Source organism: Somniosus microcephalus, chromosome 17 (genome assembly GCF_052327205.1).
Source record: "Somniosus microcephalus isolate GS21.2 chromosome 17, FLI_Smic_1.0, whole genome shotgun sequence".
Classification (NCBI taxonomy): domain Eukaryota; kingdom Metazoa; phylum Chordata; class Chondrichthyes; order Squaliformes; family Somniosidae; genus Somniosus; species Somniosus microcephalus.
The window spans coordinates 30,744,524-30,762,529 of NC_141003.1; the positions used below are offsets into that span (position 1 = coordinate 30,744,524).

Consider the following 18,006-nt stretch of genomic DNA (forward strand, 5'->3'; position numbering starts at 1 on the left):
ACGTCGTCTTCCAGGACGCAGGTGCCACGCTCCTTTGCGACGTTTCCATGGGAGTCCCCCGTCCCATAGTGCCAGTCGCATGGCGCCGGAAGGTTTTTGATGTCATACACGGGTTGTCGCACCCAGGGATGAAGGCTTCGCAACGGCTTATGTCAGCCAAGTTCGTCTGGAAGGGGATGCACATCGATGTCCGTGACTGGGCTAATACCTGCGTCGTGTGCCAGAAGGCCAAAGTCCAACGTCATGTCAAGGCTCCAGTAGTTGCGTTCACTGTTCCGGAGCGTCGTTTCGACCACGTGCATGTGGAACTTGTGGGGCCGCTTCTGCCTTCTCAGGGTTATACTCATCTCCTTACCATAGTGGACCGCACCACTAGGTGGCCAGAGGCAATTCCTTTGGTTTCCACCACGTCAGCAGACGTCGCTAGAGCTTTCATCACCTGTTGGGTCGCCCGTTTTGGAGTACCGGTGGACATCTCCTCTGACCGCGGGCCACAGTTTTCCTCGGATCTTTGGAATGCTGTGGTTCAGGGGCTCGGTACCAAGCTTCATTGCACCACCGCCTACCATCCTCAGGCAAACGGCCTTTGCAAGCAATTCCACAGGTCGCTTAAAGCCTCTCTGCGGGCCAGTCTTCAAGGCGCAGGATGGGTGGACAGACTCCCATGGGTCCTGTTGCGTCTCCGTACGGCGCCCAAAGATGGTCTACAATCGTCTTCAGCTGAACTCGTCTATGGCCAGCCGCTCCGGGTACCAGGAGATTTCCTCCTTTCGCCCACAGAGCCATGGTCCGCCTCCCGGCAACTCGTTCGCCACCAAGAAGCGGCCAGATGCTTTGTCCCGATCCCTACGTCCAATCACGATTTGCAGACCTCTTACGTGCCACCAGGACTGAAGACTGCGGAGTATGTATTCATCCGACACGACACTCAACGGGATCCGCTCAAGCCTCCTTACACTGGTCCTTTCCGCGTCATCGAACCAGGAGACAAATCCTTTTTGGTCGACGTCGGCGGGAAACCGGATCACATCTCAGTGGACCGCTTGAAGCCAGCTCACCTGGACCTGGATCACCCTGTCGTAGTCGCTCAACCACCCAAACATGGCCGACCGCCCGTGGCCGCCGCACCTGATCAACCAAAGCCGCCTGACAACCCGCCTGCGCTCGCCACACCTGCTCAGCCGCCACCGTCTGCCAACACGTCCACCGGTCATCAGCTTCCTCTACCAGGGTATCGAAGTCGATCGGACAGGCTCATCAGGCCCCCTCCTCGCCTCACCTTTTCTGTTAAAGACAATTCTGGGGGGGCGCATGTGGCGGAGCCACCAAAGGACTCAGAGCGGTTGTACATAATTCCTTTAACAGCAATGTAGTTACTGTCTGTGCCTGTACCTTTAATTACACTGTTTGACTGTACAATGCCAGTTACCTTTACAGCACGTGATGACGTCATGCCGTTAGTCACGTGAAGCCCCAACGGCGGGAAGAACGTGATGACGTCATGACGTCACTCTCCTGATCAGGGGATCAGTCCTCGTGGAGCCCTCAAGGAGAATAGACCTGTTATTGATGTGTCCAAGCAGTTTCCAGTTTGTTTTCATTAAAGTTCATTAATTTAATTATCTGAGTCGAACTCAGTCTTTTGATAGGAACCTCCGTTCCTACAAGACCTAATAGACTGAGGCCTGGTAGATGTGTTCAGATTTCTATAAATTTTAGAGGTAGTTGTTACCAATAATGGCAGGTAACACTATTTTTTAAGTATTAAAACATTAAAATTGTCTTACGAGTACAACAGGAGTGCTTAAATTGAAGCATATTCATTAGCTGTGTGTTGTCAACCCATTTTCTGTTTGACTATCCACAATCACCATGGTGATATTAGAGAGACCCTGCTGTGACAGGCTGTCACTATGGGAAATGTGACTAGTCGATCCAAAAACACAATTGCATGCACTTAAGATATTGCAGAAGGGGTTACCGATCGACACCTACACTTTTGACATTAGTTTTATTTAAAATCTCTTACCATATACAATAAGACATAACACAGATGTCTGGAAAGGACAGCACATGCCAGTACTGGTATGTTGTCTGCACTATTTTAGAATTATCTAACGTCCATATTATTTCCAGTAATCAACTGACGACTGCCACTGCTACAATTCCAGTAATGATGTAATAATCATTGACTTTTAGATGTGAGTGTAATCACACATTGCACTGACCATTACTAGGAACAAAATTAATTCAACGCAGATCAATATCACTCTCCTAATTTTGGTTTACGGTGGCTGAATAAACAAAATTCTATTTTTGTTACATGGGCTTCCGGGATATTTTTTGGGATCTCTTAAGTGTTTTGGGATCACAAGGCTAATTCCACAATATGACGCTCCAAGCAGGGAAGCTTGGAGGGAGCGCAGTTTGGTGATGGAGGTGCAGCATTATAGCCCCAGTTCGTTAAGATGTGCTCCCTCTGAGTGTGACTGTCCGCTGGGAGTACAGGATTAGCCCTCATAATCCATGATTCCTTTCATTCTTCTGTGAAAACCGTAAATAAGCAAACTTGATAATTATCAAAATTAATGGATGTGATGATGTAACTTTAAGGCTGTGATCTTACTTCAGGAGGTACAAAGATAGTAATTTATTAACTGCAGTTCACTTTTACAATTCATGACATTATCATATCCCATCTGTGAAATAAATGATTTTTAATCACCCCAGAAATCTCATGTAATGTTCCCATTTAGATTACTACAAAATAGGTAGACACTGGTTACCAAAATAATCTACCTACATAAACATGTATAAAACAGTACGGCTGAAAATCAGCAACCCTTCCAGTGCACTCCTGCTGTAACTTCAGTGCGAGTGTGTGAGAAGGGCTGGATATGCCGGGTCCTTGTCTTAATTCAAGGATGGCCCGTTGGGGGCGGAGCCTCTGCCCATCCCAAACAGGCCCAATGATGTAAGAGGAGTCTAGGGTGGGGAGGGTCTACCTTGGGAATGCCCACGGCCCTGGCGCTCAGACGGTCCTGGCTTAGGGCCAGCCGCAGTGGCATAGCATGCTGCCGAACCGCGCAGTTTGCTGCGGTTCTATGAATAATAAATGTGAGCCAATCGCGTAAGCGCCACGTTGCACCCTCCTGGAACATCCGCCATTGTCCTCGCCAAAGTTGCTGGGGTCGGGGGAAAGTTATTTCATTATCCTGCTAATAGAGGGCAGGTTGGCTGTCTGCACCCTTAACAAAAAGCACTGGCAATTTTTGTTAAAGCATTGCGCCTTACAAAGGGGTCCTCTGGCAACAGCTTACAAATTTAATGGTGGGACCTGGCACCCTCCCGATCTTGGCCATCCATTTTTATATCAGATTATCTGCTCCCCCGCCGCCCCCTTCCTCCCACCCCCCTGGTGGATGGCACCACTGCTGGCATGGGTACCCTATATTACTTTGATAATGAAGTGACCGCTCTCTGACTCCAACAACTTTGGCAGGGTCAGTGGCAGATGTCCCAGGAGGGTGCATCTCGGCACTTAGATGATTGGCTCAAGTTTAGTGCCTTGAGAGGCCTACAAGCCAGCAGCCAGGAATGCACTAGTAGGCTTCTCAGGGCACTAGGCCATGTCGGAACAGACCCCCCACAGCCAATGGGAATTGTTCAAGACATGAAATTTAGGTGCTCCTGGACCTAGACAGGGTCAGTGCACTTAGGTGTTTTTTAAAATTATTCATTCCTGGGATCTGGATGTCGCTGGCAAGGCCAGCATTTATTGCCCATCCCTAATTGTCCTTGAGAAGACGGTGGTGAGCCGCCTTCTTGAACCGCTGCAGTCCGTGTGGTGAAGGTACTCCCACAGTGCTGTTAGGTAGGAAGTTCCAGAATTTTGACCCAGCGACGACAAAGGATCGGTGATATACTTCTAAGTTAGGATGGTGTGTAACTTAGAGGGGAACGTGCAGGTTATTGGTGATTAAGTGCCGCTTGATAGCACTGTCGACGACACCTTCCAGCACTTTTCTGATGATTGAGAGTAGACTGATGGGGTGGTAATTGACCAGATTTTGTGGACAGGACGCTCGTCGTGAGCAAAGCCACGGGAGTTCTGCTAATAATAAGTAAATTGCAATTACTACGAAAAAAAATTAAAACAGAACCGCAATGGTTCTGTAATTGTTGATGGAGTATTTTCCTCAACAATAAAAAGGCTTAATTATTTGGTTCCATGATGCATCACATTAGTATACAAAACTACTGCACCACCTCATGACAAGATGTCATTCATAACGTGATGATATCCTGACTTTCATTGGACCATCTTAGAGAAGACAAAGCAGCCTCATGGGGGAATGAAGGGTAAATCAGAGGTGTTCTTCCCTGGGTTGTACTCATTGGTATCCTTACAGCCAGTCACCAAGTAGTAAAGGCTATGTCCTGTGATACAGATTTCTCTCTTTTTGAATCGGGTGAAAAAATGAATCTTAACTAATGCTCTAAAGCAGAGCTGAAGATACTGAAAATTGAGCACGTTTTATGAATACTAATTTCTCCATTATAAAAGACTTCATTTGATAACATCCACAGGACTGGATCCTGTATCGTTTAATGCAGTTTAATAGTTACATACAATCATAACCTGATTTAAATTGAAAGCAAGATGAAGCAAAGATTAATTATTCAGCCTTTTAGAGAATCTCCTTGGCCAGGCTTTTATACAACCTGCAGACTTCCATCTCGTGTACTGCTTGCTGCATTACATCTGAGCTTTATGTAAGGCTGGTACACTGCAATTGCAAAAGGTATGGTTTAAGCCTACCCTGCAGTAGCAGTCCAATTCAAATTCAGATTGCAAGCCTAATCTCTGTTAACTGTTATCACTGGATTTTCAGATTTCCAGCAATTAGCGGGCCTTTTGATTGTGCTTTATTTGACACCACAAATATACTGTTTAACATTGCAGTTTTAAATGTAAATATGTACTGTCATTTAGAAATATAGTTGGCCCTTCCATTTCTAACACATACTAAATTGGCTGCATTACAATCAGTCCCCTTGAAGCTACATCAGTACAGTAGCAGGTTCCATACAACAAATGTAGACACAATTAACATGCAAAAGTTAGGAGAGAAGATAAACAAATCCTTGCATATTCCTCCAGTGCCGGCAGTCCCACGAATTATCTGCAACATTAACTCATCCTAAAATCCTGTGCATTTCTATTGTATTGTGATTTGAGTTCTTTCTGCATTATCAGTAATGATTCCGTGGCTCCTTTGCTTTCTTTGAAACGCCATAGCTGCCATCCTGCCAGAAAAGCTATAACATAATCAAAGGGTTCATGTTCGGTCATGAGCTGAAATTTTACACCATTTTTCTGAAAATTTTGAGCTGCAATTGTACTTGTAGCTACACAAAATCTCCATTATACGTTACCAAGTGCAAAATGGCTCTCACTGCATCACTTCTACTATGGCCTATCCAAAGTGGTGGCCTGCCAATGCAGTAATATATCCACTCCAATACCCCTCATAAAGCAGCACATACTACAATGTCATCTTGCTCATTGGAGCTGTTGTTTATATCCACCTATTAGCATGAGTAGGATTGATCCTTGGGTTGGTAGGCCACATCACGCAGCTATAACACATATGGCCAGATTGTACCAACCTCACACAAGGTGACCCAGCTTCTTCCAAATCTCGGATATGTTACACACTCACACCTACCAATGCAATACCTAACACAACACGTATATTCCTGCACATGTGCAGTAAAACGTGGCCACCGCAACTGACAGCAACAGTATTCAATGGAGCACACTTATACAGCCAGACTGTGTAAAATGCTGCCTTTATAGGGTCAAAATCCCACAGTGCCAGAAGTACAGTGGGAGGGGCTTTCCCAGCAGATATGGTAATGAAGTTATATTGGGGGGAATGAGCCCAGCCTGGTTATATTGGGGGGTGTTGAGATGCCGCGGCAAACGTGGGAGTTGAGACCGGAGCCAGTGAAACAGTACAGCTTTTTATTTCAGCCTCATGGCAAAACAGGAACTGGAAGAGCCCGCGCCTGACTTAAATACTCCCCAGACAGGAAGTGCTCCCGGCAGCCTGTCCCTGTGGGAAACAAGTTGCTGGAGGAAAGGGCCCCCGGTTGGGGGCGTCTGCTTAAACTGTCCGTACCGCCGTGAGCGGATTGTGTCCAGTGGTGGCGTGTCGCCACAGAGCTCCCCCCAGAATCCGCTTAGGAGGAGTGGACGAGTCGTGATGGTGGTCTGATGGTTCTGCCGCAGCGGCTCTGCGTTATCACCGGTCTAGTTGGCGGGGCCTGGCGGTTCGCCGCCGGCTGTGCTGTCTTGCTGGCGGGACGGCCTCTAGTTGGAGGCCGGGCCACGGGGACCTGTTCCCCTGGTTCTGTGTGTGCTGGTTTGAGCCGGTCGATGGAGACTGTCTCGACCCTGTCGCCGAGTCGCAGCTTGAAGACCTTGTCCCCGGTTTGTAGTACTTCGTACGGTCTGTCGTACGGGGGTCGCAGGGGTCCGCGGTGCGCGTCGTGTTGCACGAAGACGAAGCGCGCCTGCTGTAAATTTGGCGGAACGTGAGGTGCGAGTTCGCCGTGTCAGTTGACCGGAAGTGGGGCGAACTGCTGAGCGGAAGAGAAAGAGTTGAGCCGCTGCTGGTCGGCCGACCAAGGCGTGGTAGCCTCCGGAAGGAATTCGCCTGGGACGCGCAGCGGTTGTCCGTAGACTAACTCCGCTGCCGAGGACTGGAGGTCTTCTTTGACCATGGTGCGTAGGCCTAGTAGTACCCACGGTAGGCGGTCAGTCCAGGTACTGTCCTGCAGGCCGGCGCGGAGTGAGGCCTTGAGTGACCTGTGAAAGCATTCACAAAGCCCGTTGGCCAGCGGGTGGTGCGCCGTGTTTCGGTGGAGCGTCACACCGAGGTTGCGTGCTGTGGCCGTCCAGAGTTCGGAGGTGAACTGGGCGCCTCTGTTGGAGGTTATGTCGGCCGGTACGCCGAACCTCGCTACCCAGGTGTTAACGAATGCCCTGGCGATGTCGGCTGTGGTGGTGGAGGTCAGCGGCGCTGCCTCAGGCCAGCGTGTGTAGCGGTCGACCATCGTGAGGAGATAAGTCTGGCCTTGCGATGGCGGCAGGGGCCCGACGATGTCGACGTGTACGTGGTCGAAGCGGCGGCTGGGTACCTCGAAGTCTCCCAGGGGTGCTTTTGTATGCGGCTGTACCTTAGCCCGTTGGCAGGCGAGGCAGGAGGTGGCCCAAGTCCGAACATCTCTGCTGAGGCCGCGCCAGACGAAACGCTGGGAGAGGAGTTTGACGGACGCGCGGGAACCCAGGTGGGAGAGCCCGTGGAGCACGTCGAAGACGCGGCGGCGCCAGGTTTCAGGGATGACCGGCCTGGGTTGGCTGAGTGTGATGTCGCAAGTAACTGCCGTGGCTTCGGGCCCGTGCGCGACCTTGGCTAGGCGTAGCCCTGGCAGGCTGGTAGCCGCCGAGAGGAGGTCTGGGTCCGTGAGCTGGGCCGCTGCTAGTTGCGCGTAGTCGACCGCGAGGTGATTCGCGCAGATGGCGGGACGGGAAAGGCAGTCGGCGACAACGTTGTCTCTACCGGAGACGTGCTGGATGTCCGTGGTAAACTCGGACACGGCCGCGAGCTGGCGTTGCTGCCGAGCGGACCAGGGTTCGGTGTGCTTGGCCATCGCGTATGTGAGTGGCTTGTGGTCCACGTACGCGGTGAAGGGGCGGCCTTCCAGGAGGAACCTGAAATGGCGGACCGACAGGTGGAGCGCGAGAAGCTCGCGGTCGAAAGTGGAGTATTTGACCTCCGGGGGGCGCAGTTGGCGGCTGTAGAAGGCAAGTGGCTGCCACGCGCCATTAACCCACTGCTCGAACACGGCCCCGACCGCGTGGTCGGAGGCGTCGGTGGTGAGCGCGACCCGGGCGTCGGCCCTCGGGTGTGCGAGCAGAGTGGCGTCGGCGAGCGCGTTTTTGGTGGCATCGAAGGCGGCTGACGTGTCAGTGGTCCAGGCTACGACCATCTTGCCAGATTTACCTCGGAGGGAGTCGTATAGGGGCTTCATGAGGGCTGCAGCTCTGGGGATGAACCTGTTGTAGAAGTTCACCATCCCGAGGAACTCCTGGAGGCCCTTGATGGTTGTGGGGCGGGGGAACTGCTGGACGGCCTGCACCTTGTTGGGCAGGGGGACGGCCCCAGCAGGGGTGACGTGGTGACCGAGAAAATCGATCTCGGTTAGGCCGAATTGGCACTTCGCCGGGCTGAGGATGAGCCCGTGTTGGGCTAGGCGCCCGAACAGGACGCGAAGGTGTTCGAGGTGTTCCTGTTTGGAGGAGCTGGCCACGAGAATGTCGTCTAGATAGACGAATAGGAAGTTCAGGTCCCGCAGGACCGAGTCCATAAGGCGCTGGAAAGCCTGGGCTGCATTCTTGAGGCCGAAGGGCATCCTCAGGAACTCGAACAGGCCGAATGGGGTGATGACGGCCGTTTTGGGAATGTCCGCGGGGTGTACGGGGACTTGGTGGTAACCGCGCACCAGGTCGACTTTGGAAAAGACGGTTCGTCCGGCCAGTCGGGCCGAGAAGTCCTGGATGTGAGGCACCGGGTATCGGTTGGGGGTGGTGGCGTCGTTAAGGTGGCGGTAGTCCCCACAAGGGCGCCAGCCTCCGCCGGGCTTAGGGGCGATGTGGAGGGGCGAGGCCCAGGGGCTGCTGGAGCGGCGGATGATGCCGAGTTGTTCCATGGTGGTGAACTCGGCCCGCGCGATTTCCAGCTTAGCCGGGTTGAGCCTGCGGGCGTGGGCAGAAACTGGAGGGCCGGTGGTGGGAATATAGTGCTCCACCCCGTGTTTGGCGGCTTTGGCCGAAAAGGTCGGGTTGGTGAGGGCGGGAAACTCGGCTAGGAGTGCCGAGTATTCGTCCACGGCCCTGGCGAGGCAGCAGGTCATCAGGCCGGCCGAACGGTCCGGGGTAAAGGCGCCGGGGATGGTGGCCATAGTGTTGGCGTCGACGAGGCGGTGCCTCGGAATGTCATCAAGGAGGCCGTGGGCGCGTAGGAAGTCGGCGCCGATGAGTGGGCAGAGGACCTTGGCGGTGAGGAACTCCCAGCGGTAGCGGCGGCCCGCGAGGTCGAGCGTGACCATGCGGGTGCCATATGTGCGGATGTCCGAGCCATTGGCGGCGGCCAGCGTGATACCTCGTGTGCCGCGTTGGATTTCGAGGGCGGAGGCAGGGGTGATGCTGTGCTGGGCCCCTGTGTCGCACAGAAATCGGCGGTTGGTTCTGTCGTCAGTGACGTACAGTAGAGGCCCCTTTTGCCCCATGGCCATCGCGGGGGCCGGTGCGGGGGGGGAATTGAAGGTACACAGTGGCGTGCAGCGTTGGGCCCTAGTGCCAAAACGGGTGTGGTAGTAACAGTGGCCCGGAGTGGTAGGGCGGGCGGGCCTAGTGGGCCGGGGAGACCGCGTGGTCGTTGCTGCGAGGTCGGGCGTGACGTCGCGCATGGACTGTGCAGAGAGCAGCCGGTCGGCCTTTTCTGCTATGTCATTCAGGTCCGTGGAGCCGGACTCCACAATGAGCGGGCGGATGCTGGCGGGAAGCTGCCAAATGAAAAGCGTGCGAAAGAGGGCGCCGGGGGGCTTGTCGTCCGTGAGGGACAGCATGTGGGAAAGCAGGTCTGATGGTGAAGCGTCACCGAGACCGGGGAGGTCAAGGAGTTGGCAGTGGCGCTGGTAAGAGGACATTTGAAATTTTTTAAGGAGCGCAGCCTTCAGATGATCGTACTTGCCAGTCTGTGGTGGGTCCTGCAGCGCTGCCCAAACTTTGGGGACGGTAGCATACGTGAGCGAGGAGACGAGGTAGTCGTACTTCGTGGTGTCGCCTGTGATGCCTTTCAGCCGGAATCTGGACTCGGCTTGAACGAACCAGGCTTCGGCCAAGTTTTCCCAAAAGTCTGGTAATTTAACCGTGACTGCGTTTGTATCCGCCATGCTAGCTTAGGATTCGTCCTGAGCGTCGGGGTCACCAGTGTTGAGCTACCGCGGCAAACGTGGGAGTCGAGACCGGAGCCAGTGAAACAGTACAGCTTTTTATTTCAGCCTCATGGCAAAACAGGAACTGGAAGAGCCCGCGCCTGACTTAAATACTCCCCAGACAGGAAGTGCTCCCGGCAGCCTGTCCCTGTGGGAAACAAGTTGCTGGAGGAAAGGGCCCCCGGTTGGGGGCATCTGCTTAAACTGTCTGTACCGCCGTGAGCGGATTGTGTCCAGTGGTGGCGTGTCGCCACAGAGGAATATAACCTCATTAACAGAGTTGCTGGGAAACACCCCTACTACCTAATTTTCCTGTAGCAGTACAACAGGCTGTCTACCCTGCAGAGGGCAGTATAATCACAAAGCAGCACCCTTCTGTGCACTGGCAGGGCCTTGCCCGAACAGCAACAAGTCCTCCTGGGATTGAATACTGTTTGCCTTTTAACTCTGGGGCTACTTTAGCTCCAGAACAGAGCCTGTGTCTGTTCTTGGCAGTGAGCCTATTGGGGGTGCATATCCCTGGGATAGCTTGGGAATGCACCCCGAGCTGTGCACTCCTGCCTCATTAGCATAGCTGTGATGGGCCTGTGCCTGTTGCAGGTGTCTTAAGAACATAAGAAGTAGGAGCAGGAGTAGGCCATAAGGCCCCTCGGGCCTGCTCCGCCATTCAATAGGATCATGGCTGATCCGAACCTAGACTCACGTCCACTTCCCTGCCCGCTCCCCGTAACCCCTAATTCCCTTATCAGCTAGGAAACTGTCTATCTCCATTTTAAATTTATTTAATGTCTCTGAGGTAGCAAATTCCATAGATTTACTACCCTCTGAGTGAAGAAGTTTCTCCTCATCTCAGTTTTGAAAGAGCAGCCCCTTATTCTAAAATTATGCCCCCTAGTTCTAGTCTCACCCATGTCGGCCCACCTCCACCAATCCCACTGCTGAGGGGAAACCCTGTAAATCCCAGGGCAACGTAAAGGGAGGGAAGACTTGGCAAAACAGCTCTCGGCTCCTTTTTCCTGACCTTTGTGTCCCGGGAAAATGGGCTTTGTCAAGAGCAAAGGTCAGGAGAATTGCCCCCTTTATCATCTCTGATCTCAAATGGGAGTCCCACATCTCCTCCATGATTAAAACTGCTTGCAAGGCAGCATGGTTTGTTCTTTTGTGCTAAAACATTTCTCCTTAGCAAATCTTAACTCTCTGCAAAGCGCAAGTCTGTCAAGGACTTGAATATGTCTCTCATCTGGATAACACTTCTAACCCTCACACTCCTGGCCAAGACTCAAGGAACAGCTTTTCATTGGATGGATCACCCTTCTCTGTCCTCTAATCTGCATCTTCTCTTTCTCAGTCCTAAACTTTCTTGCCTCAGTTTTTGGATTCAAGTTTTTTGGCTCCCTGTCATCTCTGAGTCTGAAGGTTGTGGGCTCAAGGCCCATTCCAGTATTTGAGTACATAATCCAGGCTGTACATAGAAAGCCTGCCTACATAACAAATGACTGCACTTCAAAATAATTCTTTGAATGTGAAGCGTTTTGGGATGTTTCTGAGAAACGTGATAAGACAATCTTTAAATGGAAGGTCTTTATTTCTTGTCTCTATTTTATCAATACTGCCATAGTTAGTTCTCCTCTAAACACATCGCTCTGGTTTCTCCTAAGCTCCAAGTAAGCCATCCAATATTCTCTTTCACCTCTGCATCCTCACAGTATTGAAATTAGGACATTTCACAATGTTTCACTGCATTTCAAAACTATGGATATCTTTACCTCCCTCAATCTTCCTACAAGCTACAGAATGTAAACAAAACATGAGTTTGATGTCACTAATGACTAGTCTTACTTACCCAGACTTTGCTCCTATGTTTTCCAAATTCAGTGCTATCCTGCACTATGGGCCATGACTATTCACCTTGGCTTTTCTAAACAATGAAAATGTTGGTAAATTTTGTACCAGTTATGTGGTTACAAAATCATTAAAGTAACACAGAAAAATGCACCACATGCAGGAAAGATAAAATATACGTCACATTTACAACTCAGCTTACTGACTCTTGGTTTTTTTTGGCATTCTGGCTCCTTTCTATTTCTTGGTCACCTTATTTTCTCTTTCTCTCTTGGGCAGATGATCTGCAGTTGTGAGAAATGATATGAGTGTAGTATGGTAATGCCACTTTCTGATTTTCTCCCCCCTCTCTGCAACCTGCCAGGATGTCCTGAGCTCCCCTTCAGTTACTTGGCTCAGCTGAGAGAACTCGGCAGAATGGCGGAGGGACAGGTGGGGACCCGTGGCTTGGGCAGTGCCCACTGGTACTGCAATGCACAGTGTCAACACATCATGCCAATTTCATCTCTTGCATTTAAGGATAGCAAACTTTTTCTACGCACAGTTTTAGTAAACAGTGGTAGGAAGATCTGAATGATCTGAATGCACATATTGTTCATGAAATAAGTAAAACTTTGTTGAATATTCCACACAAAACGTGTGATCCTCCAATTGAAACAAACATGGCATAATACCAGTTCTGATGAAAGGTCATCGACCTGAAACGTTAACTCTTTCTCTCTCCACAGATGCTGCCTGACCTGCTGAGTATTTTCAGATTTCCAGAATCCGCAGTATTTTGCTTTTGTTTTATGGCATAATTATCACTCATTGTGATTCATTGAGCCTTTGTTGATCAGTATAGGTGAGCATACTAAATAACATTAAATCTATATTCTGACTGGCACTGCAATTTGTATTGTACTTACAGGACTGCACGTATGTACTGGCACTTGACATTTTACGGAAAGGAATGTGTATGCATTTAATTCTATTTGACATGGACAGTAAATCAGTGTGGATCCAGTTTATATAACAAAGTCATTAGCATTACTCCAGTGATTGGCCGCTAAGCTGAGTGGGTTCCAGTGAATGTACTGCAGCCTAATTGTTCTGATAATCTGCTGCTCTATACCATCTCTCCTTTGCCAGCTTTTTTGTTCTCTGTTTTATTGATACTACTATGGTCAGTGCTGTTCATAGATTTCTCAATCTGCAAAGATGTCACCCAGCACACTCCTCGTCCTCCTTACATCCCCATGGCGTTCGAATCAAGACTCGTGGTACAATCTGCTGCTGTAACTCACCCCTCACACTTCACATCCTCCTACAATCTACAGGCTTTTATAACCCAGGCGTGGGGGTCATCTGATCACTACTTCCTAACTTCCCTCATCTCTTAACCTCGTGCCAAACTTAGTGGTGCCCAGAGCCCCGAGAGAGCGGAGAGGCGGCGGACCTGCGAGGGAGCACCAGAGGCGGCGGTGGTACATAAGGAGCAGCCCGAGGCAGCGAGCAGCGAGGCCCAGAGCCCCGAGAGAGCGGAGAGGCGGCGGACCTGCGAGGGAGCACCAGAGGTGGCGGCGGTACCTAAGGAGCAGCCCCGAGGCAGCGAGCAGCGAGGCCCAGAGCCCCGAGAGAGCGGAGAGGCGGCGGACCTGCGAGGGAGCACCAGAGGCGGCTTACCAATCCAGGTTCCGGGAGAGGGAAGCAAAAAGTAATCGAAGTGTGACGTCACCAAGAAGCAGGTAAGTGATTGGTTGGTGAGTATTTTCTTTCTAAATTTTTCTAAACTTAAATTTTGTGGTTTCTAAGGTCTCTGTTGTGTAGCGGGGACTACTGTTAAGCAAGGGCCTTTGAGTATATCATTTAATTGAAGTGAAATTGGTGGGATTCATTTAATTTTAATTAATTAATTAAAGGGTAAGTCAGGGCAGGACAGCCCAGCCCCGTAGTATGCTCCTCCTGTGCTATGTGGGAACTCAGGGACACTTCCTGTGTCCCTGACAACTACATGTGCAGGAAGTGCATCCAGCTGCAGCTACTGACAGACTGCATTGCGGCACTGGAGCTGCGATTGGATGCATACTGGAGCATTCACGATCCTCAGGACATCGTGAATATCACGTTTACGGAGTTGGAAACACCGCAGGTAGAGGTTGGACAGGAAGAAAGGGAACGGGTGACAAACAGGCAGAGTACTAGACAGAGGCAGGTAGTGCAGGGGTCCCCTGTGGCCATCCCCCTCTCCAACAGATACACCACTTTGAGTACTGTTGGGGGGGATGGCTTATCAGAGGAAGGCAGCAGCAGCCAACTTCCTGGCACCAGGGGTGGCTCTGCTGCACAGAATGGGAGGAAAAAGAGGGGTAGAGCTATAGTAATAGGGGATTCAATTGTAAGGGGAATAGATAGGCGTTTCTGCGGCCACAAATGAGACTCCAGGATGGTGTGTTGCCTCCCTGGTGCAAGGGTCAAGGATGTCCCCAAGCGGCTGCAGAACACCTTGGAAGGGGAGGGTGAACGGCCAGTTGTCGTGGTGCATATAGGCACCAACGATATAGGTAAAAAGCGGGATGAGGTCCTAAAAGCAGAACATAGGGAGCTAGGAGATAAATTAAAAAACAGGACCTCAAAAGGTAGTAATCTCAGGATTGCTACCAGTGCCACGTGCTACTCAGAGTAGAAATAGAAGGAAACTTCAAATGAATACGTGGCTAGAGGAATGGTGCCAGGGGGAGGGATTCAAGTTCCTGGGACATTGGAACCGGTTCTGGGGGAGGTGGGACCAGTTCAAACCGGACGGTCTGCATCTGGGCAGGGCTGGAACCGATGTCCTAGGGGGAGTGTTTGCTAGTGCTGTGGGGGAGGGTTAAAACTAAAATGGCAGGGGGTTGGGAACCTGAGCAGGGAGACAGAGGAAAGGGAAACAAGGATGAAAGCAAAAGATAGGAAGGAGAAAAACAAAAGTGGCAGTCAGAGAAATCAACGGTTTAAATCAAACGTGGCCACAGTAAATAATAATTCTAATAGGTCTAAGAGCGTTAAAAAAACAAGCCTGAAGGCTTTGTGTCTTAATGCGAGGAGCATTTGTAATAAGGTGGATGAATTGGCTGCGCAAATAGAGCTAAACGAATATGATTTGGTTGGGATTACAGAAACGTGGCTCAAGGATGGCCAAGACTGGGAACTCAACATCTAGGGGTATTCGATATTCAGGAAAGATAAGCAAAAAGGAAAGGGAGGTGGGGTAGCATTACTGGTTAAAGAAGGGATTAATACAATTGTAATGAAGGATATTAGCTCTGATGATGTGGAATCTGTATGGGTAGAATTCAGAAATACTAAGGGGAAGAAAACGTTAGTGGGAGTGGTGTATAGACCTCCAAACAGTAAGGCGGAGGTTGGGGATGGCATTAAAAGGGAAATTAAAGAAGCGTGCAATAAGGGCACAGCAATCATCATGGGTGACTTTAATCTACATATAGATTGGGCCAACCAAATTAGTAACAATACTGTGGAGGAGGAATTCCTGGAGTGTTTACGGGATGGTTTCCTGGACCAATATGTCGAGGAACCAACCAGAGATCAGGCCATCTTAGACTGGGTATTATGTAACGAGAAAGGATTAATTAGCAATCTTGTTGTACGAGGCCCCTTGGGTCAGAGCGATCATAATACGATCGAATTCTTCATTAAGATGGAGAATGAAGTAGTTGAATCAGAGACTAGGGTCCTCAATTTAAATAAAGGAAACTATGATGGTCTGAGGAGCGAGTTGGGTAGGATTGATTGGGGAATGGCACTCAAAGGGTTGATGGTGGATAGGCAATGGCAAACATTCAAAGACCGAATGGATGAGCTACAGAATTTGTTCATCCCAGTTTGGCATAAAAATAAAACAAAAAAGGTGACTCAACCGTGGCTAACAAGGGAAATTAGGGATAGCATAAGATCCAAGGAGAGGACATATAAATTGGCCAGAAAAGCAATAATCCTGAGGATTGGGAGCAGGTTAGGATTCAACAAAGGAGGACAAAGGGATTAATTAAGAAAGGGAAAATAGAATATGAGAGTAAGCTTTCAGGGAGCATAAAAACTGACTGTAAAAGCTTTTATAGATATGTGAAGAGAAAAAGATTGGTGAAGTCAAGCGTAGTTCCCTTGCAGTCAGAATCAGGGGAATATATAATGGGGAACAAAGAAATGGCAGACCAACTAAATACATATTTTGGTTCTGTCTTCACAAAGGAGGACATAAATAACCTCCCAGAGATGCCGGGGAACATAGGGTCTGATGAAAGTGTGGAACTGAAAGAAATCAGCATTTGTAGGGAAATGGTGTTAGGAAAATTGATGGGACTGAAGGCCGATAAATCCCCAGGGCCTGATAATCTACATCCCAGGGTACTTAAGGAAGTGGCCCGAGAAATAGTAGATGCATTGCTGGTCATCTTCCAGAACTCTATAGACTCTGGAACAGTACCCATGGATTGGAGGGTAGCTAATGTTACCCCACTATTCAAAAAGGGTGGTAGAGAAAAAGCGGGGAATTATAGACCGGTAAGCCTGACATTGGTAGTGGGGAAAATGCTAGAGTCCATTATAAAAGATGTAATAGCAGAGCACTTGGAAAACAGTGACCGGATCGGACAAAGTCAACATGGATTTACAAAAGGTAAATCATGCTTGACTAATCTACTGGAATTTTTTGAGGATGTAACTGGTAAAATAGATAAGGGAGAACCAGTGGATGTGGTGTATTTGGACTTTCAGAAGGCTTTCGATAATGTCCCGCATAAGAGATTAGCGTGCAAAATTAAGGCACATGGGATTGGGGGCAAGTTATTGACTTGGATAGAGAACTGGTTGGTGGACAGAAAGCAAAGAGTTGGAATAAACAGGTCGTTTTCCGGGTGGCAGGCGGTGACTAGTGGGGTGCCGCAGGGATCGGTCCTTGGACCCCAGCTGTTCACAATATATATTAATAATCTGGACGAGGGAATTGGATGTAATATCTCCAAATTTGCAGACAACACAAAGCTGGGTGGGAGGGTATGCTGTGAGGAGGATGTTGTGAAACTCCAGTACGATTTGGACAGGTTGGGTGATTGGGCAGAAACATGGCAAATGCACTATAATGTGGATAAATGTGAGGTTATCCACTTTGGTGGCAAAAACAGGAAGGCAGATTATTATTTGAATGGCAATAGATTGGGAGAAGGGGAAGTGCAAAGAGACCTGGGTGTTCTTGTGCACCAGTCGCTGAAGGTAAGCATGCAGGTGCAGCAGGCGGTTAAGAAGGCAAATGGTATGTTGGCCTTCGTAGCAAGAGGGTTCGAGTACAGGAACAAGGATGTCTTGCTACAGTTGTACAGGGCCTTGGTGAGACTGCACCTTGAATATTGTGTGCCGTTTTGGTCGCCTTACCTGAGGAAGGACGTTCTTGCCATGGAAGGAGTGCAGCGAAGATTCACCAGGCTGATACCTGGGATGGCAGGAATGACGTATGAGGAGAGATTGTGTCGATTGGGCTTATACTCACTGGAGTTTAGAAGATTGAAAGAGGATCTCATCGAAACCGATAAAATTCTGTCAGGCCTGGACAGACTAGATGCAGGAGGGATGTTTCTGATGGCCGGGGAGTCCAGAACCAGGGGTCATAGTCTAAGGATAAGGGGTAAGCCATTTAGGACTGAAATGAGGAGGAATTTCTTCACCCAGAGAGTGGTGAACCTGTGGAATTCTCTACCACAGAAGGCAGTTGAGGCCAATTTCATTAAATATATTCAAGAAAGAGTTGGATATATTTCTTAAGGCTAAAGGGATCAAGGGATATGGGGAGAAGGCAGGGACAGGGTACTGAATTTGGATGATCAGCCATGATCTCATTGAATGGCGGAGCAGGCTCGAAGGGCCGAATGGCCTACTCCTGCTCCTATCTTCTATGTTTCTGCAGTATGAACCTTGGCCTTTCACTTTGGTTTCTCAATAAAAACAAACCTGCAGTATTCGCATCAAATTAATGAGGCTGAAAGGGTTAAATTATGAGAACAGGTTGCCTTGATTAGGTTTGTATTCCCTTGAGTATAGAAGATTACAGGGTAATCTAATTCA

The 18,006-nt window shown here is 49.7% G+C and overlaps 1 long non-coding RNA gene across 4 annotated transcripts in view; it reads right to left on the reverse strand.

Annotated features, from left to right (window-relative positions):
• The window catches only part of LOC147105612 (uncharacterized), a 556,421-nt gene that overhangs the window by 77,701 nt on the left and 460,714 nt on the right, over window positions 1-18,006 (reverse strand). The window contains exon 13 of one of the 4 annotated variants that reach the window (XR_015081530.1): window positions 11,912-11,986. The exons of 2 other annotated variants lie outside the window; for them this stretch is intronic. This is a non-coding gene — a long non-coding RNA (uncharacterized LOC147105612). Of the gene's footprint in view, window positions 1-11,911; window positions 11,987-12,013; window positions 12,195-18,006 lie in introns of those variants that run through there. One more of the 4 variants, XR_015081531.1, reaches the window with a different exon arrangement.